This window comes from Lipotes vexillifer, unplaced genomic scaffold, assembly GCF_000442215.2.
Source record: "Lipotes vexillifer unplaced genomic scaffold, Lipotes_vexillifer_v1.1 scaffold463, whole genome shotgun sequence".
Lineage (NCBI taxonomy): Eukaryota > Metazoa > Chordata > Mammalia > Artiodactyla > Lipotidae > Lipotes > Lipotes vexillifer.
In genome coordinates this window covers 2038902-2054430 of record NW_006779398.1, presented here as the reverse complement: position 1 = coordinate 2054430, position 15529 = coordinate 2038902, and the positions used below count along the sequence as shown (strand labels likewise).

The following is a 15529-nucleotide window of genomic DNA, read 5'->3' as shown; positions in this document are numbered from 1 at the left end:
CAGCAGGAACTACTGCTCCTCTTAAACGTGCTCTCCTTTAAGGGCAAAATTTTTTAGTATTTTGGAAGTAATACTTAAGAGAGGTAACTTGGGTGCTATTTTGAAAATTATATACTGGGATCATTAACTTCCTAGGATCCCACCGTGTCTTAACAGTTTGTCAAGGTAAAGGCAAAACTACTGGAAGCATCAATTCCACTCAGCACACTTACTAGGCTGCATACCTACTGCGTGTCAGACACCGTGACTTGGGCTGGGACTAGATAGATCAGGATAAACAAACTGAATCACATCAAAGGCTGTTGAAATCACCTTAAAAAATGATGTCATAAAGACCTTGTTTTACTTCAGAGCCAAATTTTGAGAGCCATTCCTTTGCAAAACAGGCAGAATATTCTTCACTTCTTTGCTCATGCTTCAGCACTCATGTTCTGCGACCTCTCTGTGAAATCTTCCCACACTGCCTACCCGCTTCCACCTTTAAGAAGACAAGTGGCATAGGAATGGGAATGTGTGTGTGCATGTGTGTGTGTGTGTGTGTGCACGTGTGTGTATATGTTTGTTGGGGGGCCTCCTTCTTTTTGCTCTGTAGACACACTCATTACACTTTACACTGCTGCATCGCAATTGTTGGATATTGGTCTCATCCATAAAATAAGACCTTTAGGGGCATGTATTGTGTCTCAATGTACCTCTGTTTTCCCAGGGCGGGAACAATGTCTAGCACTGCTCTTTAAATGTTTACTGAGTGAGTGAATCACTGTTTCAACTGCGAGCTTTATCTTCAGACCCCAGAGCACTTGACAGTCAAAATATTCTCCATGGTGGGTGTCAAAAATTTCAATGTATGCATATATTTCAGGATAATAAGTTTATTGAGGCATAATTTTCATATAGTAAATTTCTCCCTAAGTTTTCACAGATGGATGCAATTGAGTAAGAGGAGGTGGCTCTTACAGACTTGCCTGGGTCCAGTCCTCAGGGCCTCTGACAATGGGGCCTGGCCACCAGGATTTTTAACAGCTCCTCAGGTGATTCTGATAAAACCCCCAGGTCAAGAATCCCTTCAGTAGGGACTTCCCTGGTGGTCCAGTGGTTAAGACTTCACCTTCCAATGCAGGGGGTGCAGGTTTGATCCCTAGTCTGGGAGCAAAGATTTCCTCATGCCTCGCAGCCAAAAAACCAAAACATAAAACAGAAGCAATATTGTAACAAATTCAATAAAGACTTTAAAAATGGTCCACATCAAAAAAAAAAACTTAAAAAAACCCCCAAAGAATCCCTGCAGTAGATGATGGTCTGCCACTGCATTCTAGATTTCCTCATATTCAGGCCCAACCATCACTCTCAGTCAACTATTAATATTGAAGATGAAACCACAAGCTTTCTACGTAGCACCATACTTGGAAGCAAAACCTAGGTACTCAGCCACTTGGATAGAGTCAACTATAATTTCTGGTTATTTAGCAGAAATACAGCTACTAAGTGACATTCTGAAATGAACATGAGATATCCACTCAAAGAAATAAAAATGCCTTCAAATCAGAGTGAATAAGAGGACCGTGGTTTGGGGGTCTAAGTGAGCATTACTACAGGAAAGTAGTCCAACGAGAGAAGAAAACAGCCCTTACAACATATTGTTCTGATTCCAAATGAAACCTTACACCTAAAGTGCTTTAAATGACAGATTTCAGGGGGGTCTGTGAATAGGAGAGATCGATACCAAGTCAAAATCTAAAGATGACAGCACTGCAGGGAATCGTTTTATGGTGTCATCCTTCAATTACTGGACAAGGCCACAGGATAACAAAAAAGGTATTATCTTCTCTATATTTAACTGAGAATTTTGGAGGATGTGGAGGTCTGGCCTCTAATTAAGAATAGGGGACAATCTTTTTCCTATTCAGATTTCAATTCTTACAAATCAGGGTTTCTATTTGGGTTAAGTCCATCATAACAAACTCCAGGAGCCTGTCACCATTCTTCTGTCATTTTTGTTTCTGGGATTGTATTACAATATGATACTTTAAGTAATGGCCAGGGACTTCACATTTAGTGGAAATGGAATCTGATCTTTACTAATGTTTTATCGTGAATAATGCTCTCAGTGTCATTGTAAATAATGCTCAAAATGGGACTGATATATTGGGGAAGCATTTGATTAGTTAAAAAAGAGTAAACTATTATGAATCAAAATAGAGGTATACTTGGAATAAAAACATAAAAAAATGTATAACCCCTGCTTGTTCTGCTGAGGTCCTAGGGAGACTACTTGGTAGCATGCATTTTAAGACTCCATTGATTAGAATGGGTCTTTAAGAAAGGATGCATTTTAAAAATCACCCTAGCTTTGCAAAATGCCACTGAGTTATTCCTAAGAGAAAGGAAATCATGGAAACTGCTGTGGAGAAATTTGGAAGAATGCTTCCCACTGTCATTTACGAGGCAGAGTACGTTGGTCTCACCAGCTGCCAGGACTGGTAGAAAACTGCTGAGCTTGTGGTTATGGCCAAACCAAGCATCTCCCTGTAATTAGAGTTAGCTGGGGAAAAAGTGACACAAAGAGGACAGAAATGTGTGGCCTCAGTCTGTGGGAAGAATAAAAAAGCTGATTAAGTTTTTCTCAAGAGATTTCAATTAAAGAATCTAGCTGGGTATGGCCTTGGGCCACCAGACTGCCATGCTGCTCAATACTGGGAGCAACTAGCCATACTGGATACTTGAAATATGGCTAAGCTGAGATGTGCTGTTAAGTGTAAAGTACACACTGAGATTTCAAAGACTTGGTACAAAAAAATCCCAATAATTTTTAATATTGATTGCATGGCGATATGATAATATTTTAGATATATATTAGGTTAAAGTACACTATCAAAATTAATTCCATCTGTTTCTTTTTACTTTCTTTTAACATGGCTACTAGAAAATTATAATTATACATGTCCCTTGTCTTCTATCTCTATGTTTGAACAACACTGATTTGGACCTTTATTTCTTCACCTGTTAAACACTACCGGTGGTGGGAACCTGGGTCACAGAGGGTTTGGATGGAAATAATCATTGTGGATAATGAGATGATACACAGGGTGAAGCATTATGGTTACTACCTGTTGACTGAAAATTTTAGCTTTAGGAAACGTGAGGTGCAATCACAAGAGACCCAGGCTAATTAGGTCTGACCTGGGTATGACTCAATCTCTCTGTGCCTCAGGTCGTTAATCTGTAAAATGGGAGGGCAGGACTAAATTCCTGCAAGATGAAGACCACAGAAGGTCTTTACCTGCAATCATTCCCCAGCACTCCCAATTTAAGAATAATTCTGCTAAAAACAATTCGAATTAACCTAGTAGGTCCTCACCCTCAGCCAGCACTACAACTGAGGCCCATCCCGAGAAGGGCTGCTATTTATCTGTCAGTTCTGCTCCGGTTCTTCTCACGGTAACAAGTTTACAAGTTCTTCTGTGACTCGTTGACACAGTTAAATATACACAGAGAACACAGAGTGCAAGGTGGGTGAAACAGAAAAACTTCATCGCCCTGCAAGGACTCAGAGAACAATTTGAAAAAGAAAAATTCTAAGGATGATATTCAGAGCAAAATGTATTTGCTTTCCTTCAAAGCTACAGACAAAACATCTACTACTGTGCTAGTTAAGAAATCCCATTTTTGTTAAGCATGTCTGTGTTTATGTGTGAGGAGCTGCTGGCTTGCTGTGCATGTGCACGTGGAGAGCTGGCGCCTGGAGACTGAATGGCCTGATGCTCCCTCCCCTGCCCTGGCCCGGGGAAGCCAGCTGGGGGCCCTGGCTCCTGAGGGGCACCTGTCCCTCCCCCAACTCCCACCTCACACTTGTTCCAGCTCTTTGAAACAGTCTGTTTGAAAGTGAAAGCGCAGTTCAGTAATAAACTGTGTTGACTCAGTGAAAAAAAAAAATCCCATAAAGTGAAGGTTTTATAATAATGTATCAATTAAAGAATACTTCCATGAAGCCCAAATTTCCCTCTTCAAAACTCAGACCCCCCCCAAATCAAAACAGTATCACATCTCAAGAATATTAATATGTTTAAAAGAGAGTGTTAAAAACAAATAAGCAGACAGACAGACAAACAATGAATTCCATTTCTAAGCAAAGCCATGACTGACTCAAGGCAGCCTCAGTCAGCAGCGGTGCTGGTGCCGAAAATTGGCAACTTGGCTGAAAAGTATCAGAATATATTAATTAGCTGCCAACATTAAAAAGTTGGAATGGTTAACACACAGATCGAGATCTCTGGTGGTGCTGGGCCCACATCTGTCAGAGAACCAGGAGCACCTGCCCCTTTTAGGTGTGGATGGCTTGTGTTTCTCCAGCTGCACAGCCCTGCCCTCACTGACTTTCCCTGTTTATGGACCCACCAGTCAGGCAGGCATTCATCTAAGGCAAGAACTGTAGGGTGGGAGATACAGCCAGGGTTGGAGGTCGGAGGGAACACGAATGAGTGGAAAACCCTGGCTCTAAGCCTGACAGATCTGCTTGATGTTGGCTCCACAGTGGGAGCTGGGTGACCCAGAGCAAGTCACTTCGCTTGCTAGTCTTGCTATATGTGAGAGAAGAAAGTGAAAGGAGTTCCATAGGTAAGGAGTCAGTGTGGTCCTGGTATGTAGTACATGCTCTGCTAAAGTTACTCCTTCTTACTCTGAAGGTGAGAAATAAAAATGTTTAGCATAATCTATTATCACAGCAAAAGATAGCTGACTACCAAGGAAGTGGCTTAAAAATCATCACTGAAAAATATGAAGCCCTAGATCATTCACTATAAAGAACTAAGGAAGTGAAAGCAAAGTGTGAAAAATATCAGACACTATCCCAGTGTAATAACTGCTGCAGGTGAGGATTATTCATCGATACTCAAAGCACTGGATTGAAGGTGGGTGGGGACAGGATGTTGACAAAGGACCCAGGTGCCAGCCCATAGATGCCTTACTGACTCAAAGTGTATCTGGACACTGGTGAGGTCTGGTTACCACCTGATCTGTGAGATCAAACTTAGCACTGTGGATGGTGGGACAAGCTGACATCATCTGCCTCCTGATGTGATGTAATATCAAGCATGCAATACTACCTACGAAGTATTCTTAATGAAAGAGGCTTAACCTGCATCTAATAACAAGCCTATAGAGCTAACAATTTTTAGGAAGTGGGGAACAAGTTAAAAAACACTGTGAAGAAACAGACAAGCCCAGAAGGCAAGACATTTTATACCACAACCACACAGGGACAACTGGGAAAGTTTGAATATGGACTGGATATTAGATAATATTATGGAATTATTGTTAAATTTCTTACTAGCTAATAGTATTGTAGTTATATAGAAGAAAGTCCTTAGATTTAGAATATACATGGTGAACTATTTAAAGTGTCAAGGTGTTTGCAACTTCCAAATGGTGTAGCAAAAATTTCTGTAATGTATACTATATATACTACATATTGTATATTACATATATGTTACATATATGTAAATTGGAAGAGGGAATAAAAAAGGCAAATGTGGCAAATTTAGAACAATTGGTATTTGTCTTATCATTCTCTCAAACCAGGAGGTTTGAAAATTTTCAAAATAAAAAACTGAGATAGAAACTGCAAGAGGAAAAAGGGGGAAAAAAAAAACAGAAAAGAAAAGATCAGATACTGTCGCTTCCTCCCCTTTTCATAATCCCTTCAACCTTTACATTCAGGTCAGCTTCACTGTGTGCCTTTTCATTCAACATGGTTTTATTTTTACCACTTTAATAAATTTCATGTGTGCTCATTCAAACTGATGTAGCCACTGTTTGGCTTCTTTGTTGGCTGACATCAAAACCAAACTTTAAACAAAGCTCCAACAGGCTGTAGAAGTGTACCAGGTAGATATGAAGCCTAAGATATTGTATCAAAAACTCCTGAGATTGATACCTAATTGCCCCTCTGGATGGTTTGTAAGCCAGTTAAGATTGGATCAAAGGCTTTGGGTGGAGCATCCTCTTTGATCTCTTCCAAAGATAGCACTCTCTGTCTCCACCTGCACTGGGCGTTGACAGAGGAACGGCAGGAACAGGGTGCTGGTGGGCTGGGCCACTGAGGTCTCAGAGAGGCTGTTTCCCCTGGAGTGTGCCACACCTGAGCTCTGGTGTGTACAGCAGTAATGGCATAATCTGAGGAACAGCCATTCTGAGTTTAATTTTACTTCAGTGAGCACTTCCAAAGAAGTGGGGATTTTCTGTGATGCCTTTAATGTGGAGAGGGCCATAAAGATCCTGGATTCAGAGGGAGTGGGTATGAGCCCGGCTCTGTTGCATAGTAGCCATGCAACCTCAGAGCAGTGCTTCTGAGTAACAGTGCAATGAATGCTGTGCCAGGGACAGTTGTTCACCAGGCAGGGCTGTCCCAGACACGGCAGGACATTTACCATCCCTGCCCCACCACCCCCTGTCTCCAGCATGCCAACAGTGACTTACTCTTTGAGGGCAGGACAACAAACATGCCCACACTCCCAAACGCCCCCTGCCTGAGACACAGGCTAAAGTTTCTGAGCCTCAGAGTATATCTGGGCATAACACCTGCTCCACCACCTAAGAGGTGGCTTGGGAGGGGCAAGTGTACAGCAGCTTCTTACGAACCTAAGCTGGTTATACAAATGGTATCATAACATGCATTCATATGGGCAGCCTGTCAGTTAGGGGCAGGGCTGGGGGGTGGGTGGGTCCCACCACCTGGATGGCAGGTGGGATGTATTACACAGGGTCAGCTCTCCAGTCGTGTACTAAAATACACGACAGCTACTTATTCTGAAAACATTTCCCTTCCACAAGCGGGAAATTCTGGTTTACGTGTTGCTGCAGGTAAAAACCACACAACAGTGTGCATTTTAGAGTGAATTCTAAGTACGTGGGCTCTTGGAGCAGACAAGCAGGAGGGCAGCCTCAAAGCAGCTTCAAAGAACCTGGTTTAGGATGGCACCAAAACTAACCTGGAAAGAGAAGAACACTGCTCTTCATGAGCAAGAGATAAACGACTGTGCGAATTACTTCAAAGACCAAGAGTACAAGGCTATAGAATGTGGTGCTTCTGTTCTTACGCACGCCAGAGCAGGGCCAGCATGCACAGAGCTGACTTTCAACGTGTCGTACTGCTCTGTTCTTTACAGCTTTCAGTGGCTCTCACGGAAGGGAATCTGAGAGGCTGGGCAGGGCTGCTGCGTTCGACCTGTATGCCCTGACAAAGGGGAGAATGGAGCTTCAGTCCACACAGGTTAGTGTGTGGGAGCCACCTGGAGAGCTAGGCAGGAAGCCCCCGCTCCCCACTCCCCCAGGGAGCCACCTGACGCACCAGAGGCAGAGCAGGGCACGGGCACAAACCTTGAAGAACAAAAGCGAAAGCAGATACGCACTCCAGGTCAGTAGAAGAGCGCTGAAACAAGCTCATGAGAATTACCCATGGGCTGGAGAGGGGGTGCTGGAAACGGGCAGCTATAAATGTGTAGTTTTGCTACAGATCTTTACATTAAGATATTTTGCCCCAACATGGTGTTTTTATAGTTTCCCCTGACCCTGCTTACTATGACCTTTGGCACATTCCTCCAAATTCTATTCGTCTTAAAAACAGCAGGCTGATCATGTAAAGTCCCTGAATCTCCGGGCTCCGCCATCTAAGTGAGATCTTTTATCCTTCTCTTCTCCAGCTTTCCAGAACTCATTTTCATAGCGTTCTTGCAAGAGGAAAGATTATCAGAAAAAGAAAAATGAAGGGGAGTAAAGTCAAAGGAAAATACCAAAGCTCTTGGTAAGAAAATATTCATGTCCACAAGCACACAACCACACCCTTTCTGGGAAGATATTACTGGCCTTGAAGCTGGGTTAGTGGATCCCAAAATATACCTCACAAAAAGCACAGTTACCCTCCCGAAATAGGCCCTATAATTAAAATCTTTTCAAGTGGATTGTCCTATATCACAACTTGACATATGTTGCTTTAATCTCCCTGCTTCAGCAAGTGTGGCCATATTGGGCTACACAAGCTCTCAACAACTCCCGGTTTAACCAGATTGCAGTGCCACTAGAAAATTGATGGAAATAAACAGTCCTGTGTACCAAAATACCCAATCTCAATCATCTGTAATGAGATCTCTCTCCTCCCTAAGCACATTTTCATCACACCCTTGATTCAAAAGGATGGACTAGCCCAGACTGAAATACCGTTTCATCTCAGAGGTCATCTGAAGACAAACACACATCTGAAGAAGCTGGGGCTGAAATTTAAAATATGAGACAATGTCTTTTGTGTGAATGCTGGGATCAAGTTGTGTGAGTCTTGCTTCTAGCTTTAGTTGACAGTCCTCAGTATAAGTCTGCAGACACCCATCTGTCTGAATTCATTTAGATCAGATCTTGCTTGGAATCAGTGGTAATGTAGGGGCCCTTTCAGCTCTGTGATTCTCTGAACAAACTTCTTTATGTTTTCTCGTTATATATTTACATTTAATTAAATGTCAAAATATTAAAAATTTTAAACCTTCAAAATAATGAGTACTTTAGACATTGATTTTTTTATTATTATTATTATTTCCATATCGGTTTCACAGTCTCAGCACTATTGACACCTTGGGCTGGATCATTTCTGTGTGTATGTGGAGACGGGTGTCCTGTGCCTTTTAGGGTCTTTAGCAGTATCTCTAGCTTCCACCCACTAGATGCCAGCAGCACACACCCTCCCTCCGTCCCATGTGGCAACCAAAAATTTCTTCAGACATTGTCAAATGTCCTCTGCGAGGACAAAAACAACCCAGGTTGAGAACTACTGCTCTCTCTCTCTATTTATATATCTCTCCCTGGCATGGCCAGGAAAAAAAAAGTCTAGATTTTTCAAGGTACCTACAAGTTTAATTTTCAGAATTTCTAACTTCCTATGACTCACAGTGAAGAATCAGGATCTGTAATACAGTACTACCCCGGAGGATTTATAAACAGCACCACTGCTGTTTCAAACTAGTGGTGGCAGGGCCTGGCCTCATTTCAGTTAAGACATTTATGAGGACCGATTTGCTGCCACCCGATCTCTTGGACTGCTAACCTCCCTACTTTTAGGAGCTCCATTCTTAGAAGACTACTGATAAGAAATCCTTCACGATTCAGTTACCAGGCTCTCAGTATGGAAGAGGATAAGGGTTGGTGTCTATTAACACCATCTACAGAAGCGAGGACCCATCGTACGCCTCCCGGGCCAGACCCCCCTCGGGGGCTGCGTTTCTAGCACTGCGCCATTCATGTAGGGAGTGGTAAAGCCTATGCTTCCTCAAGAAGAGGCGCCGGGTGGGGAGGGAAAGGAATATAACATCAGGAGACAAAGAGTCAAAGAACGGAGATGGTAAGTTCAGCCCACAGAAGAAGAACGAGGAAGGAGAGCATCTTCAAACATCTGGTGGGCTGGTGTGTGGAGAAGTGAGTGCACTTGTCTCTATCTGCTTACAGAGTGACTCAGGGAAGTCAGCAATTCAATAAATACTTATCACAGGCTTTCTAGGTGGCAGTCACTGTCCAGACACCGAAATGACAGCAAGTAAGAAGACCAAGTCCTTGCTCCCTTGACCACATATTGTAGCTCAACAGAAGGACTAGATTGCGTTTCTTTCCTCCCTCCTACTCTCTCCTTCCCTCTTTAACAATTTGACTTAATGTCCAGGTATCTAATTGCTCATTTTTTTCCCATTAAAAAAATTAAGGTTTAATTAACTACAGCAAAATTCTCCTTTTCTATTGTATAGTCCTGTGAGTTTTCACAAAACCTACAGTTGTATAAATACCACTACAATCAAGATCTAGAACAATTTTCGCACCCCCTTAAATTTCCCTGTGCCCTGAATTGCTTTTTAATTGGAGAAAGCTCCTCTGTGCAGTAGTAAACCCCACCTTTTAGAGAATGTGAATTCCCCTCTGTCAAGAATTCTGGAGAAAAGGCTTTTTTGTTTAGTGGGAGATTGGGCCAGACAACCCCTGAGGCCGTGTCCATCTCTTTGATTCCCCTGCAACTGGAGGGTTGTCACCTCCAGACACCCGATCTTAACCATCAGCCGATATGGTTGATTCTCTCCAACCACAGGTAAAGGCTCCACCCCCAAAGCCAAATTCTTTTGGTCAAAGCTCAAAAATTTCCTTCCAATAATTGGATCTCTGTGAAGGCTGCATAATAAGCATAGACAAAAACTCCAAAGAAAGGTTTTGAAATGAAAGCCTCAACATGGTAATTGAAGCCTAAACCAAGGGTACCATCTCCTCCCGACCCTTCTTTTTCTTCTCGTTATTTTGGTTCAAAATAACTTTAACTCCAAAACCGAACAAAGCTCAAACAACGTGATTGCACCTGGCTGCAAAGATGGCAGGAAGGGAAGTTAAGTTAGCTAAGCTGGTTTAAGAATGGGTTGAGAGGGCTAGAGAAGATGGCAAAGGTCTCGGGGACATTGCTATGCAGTGGACGCTGCTGGAGGGACTGTGGCGACCAGCTGTGATGCCCCCTGTGATAGCAAATGGGGTGTGACCAACCCCTTCCCAGCGGCCCTCCTGCTGGAAGATACTCACACCTTTTGCTGGCCTGACCTCAATGGCAAATGTCCAGTTTCCAAACAAGGGTGTTCTGTTGTCAAGAATAACTGCTTTTCACAGACATAGAGAACAGACTTGTGGTTGCCAAGGGGGAGGGATGCATTGGAAGACTGGGTGAGCAGATGCAAACCGGTATATATAGATTGGATCAACAACAAGGTCCTACTGTAGAGCACAGGGAACTGTATTCAACATCCTGTGATAAACCGTAATGGAAAAGAATATGTATATATATATGAATCACTTTGTTGTACAGCAGAAATAAACACAACTATACTTCAATAAAATAAAATTTAAAAAAAAGAATAACTGCTTTATTGAGCACTCATGGTGCCCCAGCACTACCTAGTTTGTTTTATTCTCACAACAACACTCTGAGGTAGGTAACATTATAAGCCTCATTTTACAGACGAGGAGGTTCAGGCTCAGAGAGGTTGTATAAACAACCGGTAAGTGTAGAACTTGAGTTTTAACCCAAGTGTCCTGTCCTTTTTGACTACTGCTAGCAAGGTCTTCTGGGTGTTTGCTAAATTTAATGTTCCTGGTCTCAGGCCGCTGTTATGATGGTTGGTGGGCTGGGTCCCAGGCATGCTGGATTCTTAACTCCCTTTCATGTCCCATCATTCCCCAAGCAGCTAACTGCCTGTTTCTCTCTCATTTCAACATATAGACCAGAAGGATCTCTCTGCTTTGGAAACTTAAAAACATTTTTTTATTCTTTTGGTTTGCAAGTTTATTACTCTCACGTCCCACGGGTGGCTAAGAACAAAAGCTAAATGGTCCAGGGCATTCTTTGTCCTGTAGCTGGAAGTTTTCCTAAAATCTAGACTTATTATTATATCTTAGAAAACCCCATATTGCTTAATAACATCAACAATGACAAGAAAAAAATGTCATACTGTCAGAAAACACCAATTGAACGTCACATTTAATTATAAAATCCATTTTGTCAAGTGTAGTACAGGTTTAAAAGATGCACAGGACAAGGCCATGGTTCCCCTTTATGAGCACCATTTACTTCACAAGGTATCAGAAATAAATGCAGCGACACTTACCAAAATTTCCCCCAACGATCACAAACTTTATATATACCACATGTCTTCTAATACAGCTGCTGGACTGGTCCTGAAAAATACCACAACAAAAGGAAACATGCATCATTAGGCAGAAGTAATTTAATATATATTGTGTTTCCCTTCTGGAAACCACAACATCTTCCTTGTTTTGGGCACCCATCAATGTACCACACTCTTACTGCCAGATTCCTCTTTGTTTTTCACAGGAAAGATGAAACCAATTTACAAATTGACTCAGCACTCACTAATAACAAACAAATAACAATCTGGACAATGAAATAAACCAGAAACTGTGCTTATAAATACTTTATTTGAATTTTTAGCCTTTTAAAATAACTGAAGATATGAGAACAACGCAAAGATATCTAAAGCTGAACCCATAACCTTCCCCCCCCACCCCCCAAACCAATTCCTCTTTCCTCTTTGTTTCAGCAATACACTCCATTCTCCCCTGCTGGCTGCGAGGCCCTCACTTCTGTTTTCTAGACTTCATTTTATTATCTGAAAAACAGGAATTACTGTACTAACCTCACGGGGTTGTTATGAGCATTAAGTAATATAAATTTAGTGACATATAAATGACATTGAAAGGCTTAAAACAGCATCTGGCACAGTTATGACTTGGGGAAGGTGAGGAGCTATTATCCTTCTCTGGATCATGCAGGCCTGAAGCCTAAGCCAGCCTTGCTCACCTGCCCTGCAAATCCTGGCCTGAGCCTGACCTTCGTGTCCCATGGCAACTCTGGCACTCACCGCCTCTCTCCATTCTCATCTTTACACTCCCTGCAGACACCCATCTCCTGGCCTCCAGCTCCTTCTCTTCCAATCCTGCTTCTTCCTAAACACAACTTAAAGCCTCAGCGGAAACACCTCTACTGCTTCCCACCACCTACAAGTTTACCTGTGAAATGATCAATATATCAGCCTGGGCCTCCCACTCGCCTTAGCTCTGTCTCCACATCTTCCCATCAGATGCTGCCGAATGCAGCCACCAGTACTGCCTCAGCCTGTGGGCATTCCAGACCCTTCTCTGAGTGTCTTCTGTCCCATAAGTGCCAGTAGGTGGCCTCACCATTTTCTAAGCCCAGGGCTCTTTACCTTTTTGGTCCATAACAGTCTAGAGACATGTTTTTCAGAATCATGCTCTTAAATTCTTGAAGTTAACACATGAAATGCATAGGACTCAAAAGAAGTATACTGATATTCAGTTATCAAAATATATAAAAATTATGATGTGCTTCTCTTAATATTTAAATAATTTCCAGGAAAAGTCTAATTACTACTGTAGTTTTGAAGTAATGTTGGGCATAAATGATACTTCAGGGTATCTGTAACTATAATGTAATATGAAAATACCTAGAATTACTATTGGTGACAAATAGCTAAGACTACTGTCATAACAGAATGAAATGTTAGGTTTCAATTAAGGGTTAGTGAAAATAGATAATTTTCCTCCATCCAAGTTCACAGACACCCCCTCCCCCAGAATTCCATCCATGGACTCCAGGTCATGAGCCCCACTTTAAGGCCTAGAGTAACTCTCATCATCTTCTTGAGCCCTTTCTACCTGGACTTTCCCAATTTGGTATTATCTTACCCCTCTTTGCTTTTCTCTTTTTAAAAATTATATTTTATTTGATATAAATACTTTAAATGTACTGATTATATCCTACTTTTGAAGTTGTAAGTCTTCTAAGTTGTAAGGGAAGGCCCTATTTTTTCCCCATTTTTTATTCCTCTCAAGGCGGTGAAGAATGCCCTGCCTCACAGCTCACAGCAGGAAGACATTCAGCCAGCACTGTTTGAACCAATCTGTGAATAACAGTGCAGTCTTGCTTGCAGAACACAGGCTCAGCTAATATTAATATTATTTCACCTCTGTCTGGCAGCCTATGAGGTCCTAAATATGCAGATGGGACGCCTAAACATTGTATATTTAGATTATAAAATTCTGAAGTCAGGCAACAAAATGTTCCCCTCTTTTATTTCTCCTTAGAGAGTGACTGCTTGGTCAGTGTGGCTGACCGACAGATCTCCCTGGAACAGACTGACTGTTCAATCATTCCGCCCATACATGGGGCATCTGTGTGACATGAGCACAATTCCTGCCTTAGTGGAACTTCGAGCCTAGCAGCTTTCCCCAGCTAGTCCAGAGGAGCTGAGAATCTCTCAAAGTGTCAGGGCCTTTGCAAAGACAAGGAATGGCCAGCAATTCCCCTAAGTACGGGTGCTTTGGTGACCCACATAGGTGAGGCCAGTTAGTAAGAGTTGCTCTGCCTTCCCACAGGTCTCACAGATGTGAAGCTGTGGTTCCAGAGTAGGCGAGGCAAGTCGATGGAGCAGTGAAATTCCACCTCCCCTCCTGAATGATGTCTTTGCATATGAGGTGCAAATGATGTCTTTGCATATGATGGCAACCCCTCCAAGGGGACCAAACCAGAAGGGTTTACTCAACGCCTGGTGGCATATTCCACTCTGGGCCCCACTGAGTCTGTGATGGAGCAGCCTCATGATGGACACTGGTCCTTTGGTCTTATCAGCCTTTTTTCCAAAACTGCTGCAGCTCAGAACTCCTGTGTGTCTTTTGCCAAGAAAAAAAACACACGAAAAATAACAGAATAGTTCTTCCTTTTCAATGAAGAGAGCATAATGATTTTCTCCACTGAAAACCATGCATTAGGGCACTGTGACCATTTGCTTCGGCAGAAATTCAACACTGGCAAGCAGCATTTTTCATGCCTGACATCATGTCAAGTGATTCGTAGGACAAGTCGGGGTGTACTCTCCCTCCCTAGTAACTAAGACGGATGAGACAGCTACTCAGAGGACAATGGCTGGGCTTGGCACACTCTTTTTATACTTAGGGACATTTAAATCTATTTCATTTGAATTTGTTCCTTTTGAGTCACACGAGGTATATGGTATTAAATTAAAATAGCTGAATGATAATGAAGAGGGCAGCATGATTGTTTAATCTTTTGTTTCAAAAATTGCAATGTACACATCCTCGTGAGTACACAATAAGATGTTTATAGGTGCTCCCACACAACAACACTTAGCATGGCACTTACTTTTTGCTTCTAATGCATATCATAGACGTCGTGTGGCTCCTGTTTAAAGGTAACATTCTCATTATGCACTGGATACGAGTATCTCTAATACAGTTTTTATCTGCATGGGGCCATTCCCTCTTCCTTCTTCCTAACAGATGCCCCATGTTCCTTCAGCCACAGTGCCTGAGAAAAGGTGACAGCACTCCCAGGTGGGGGGGTGGGGCCCTGAGTGGTCTAAGGCTTTGCAGGGTGCCCAGCAGCATCAGCATCACGTGGGAGCTTCTGAGAAATGTCAGCTCTGAGGCCTCACCCCAAACCTACTGAATCAGAAGCTGTTTCACAAGATCCCAGGTGATCTGTGAGCATGCTGAAGTTTGAGACACACTGATCAAGGGAAACCTGTTCCTCGTGCAAGTGACTGGTTCAAGAATAGGCATGTGACCTTCCTCAGGCCAACACGATGTGCAGAACGTTTTGCTGGGAGCTTCTCCTTATTCCTCTGGGAGAAATTCCCTCCTGAATGTTGTGTAGGATGTGATGCCTAGGACTTCCGTAGCTATCTTGCTCCAACTGAAGCATAAAGCTGGCCCACAGAGGAGGGCAAAGACAGAAAAAACACAGGGAAGGCGAGTAGGGGTGTTTGCATTCAGTCAACCCTGAAGTCTGCAGAGCTACTAGACTTCCAAAAAGTTTCTTATTGTACAGGCCTCCTTAAGTTGGGTTGTCAATTGTCTGCAGCTGGAAAGCATCCTGACTAATCAGTCCCTAATAAAAAGGAACAGAATGCCG

General features: G+C 42.7%; 1 protein-coding gene across 1 annotated transcript in view; it reads right to left on the bottom strand.

Moving 5' to 3' along the window:
- FYN (FYN proto-oncogene, Src family tyrosine kinase) overlaps positions 1-15529 on the bottom strand; it is a 161702-nt gene that overhangs the window by 113056 nt on the left and 33117 nt on the right. Inside the window, exon 2 of the mRNA XM_007452596.1 lies at positions 11667-11736. The gene's annotated coding sequence lies outside the window, so the exon portion shown is untranslated. The remainder of the gene's footprint in view (positions 1-11666; positions 11737-15529) is intronic.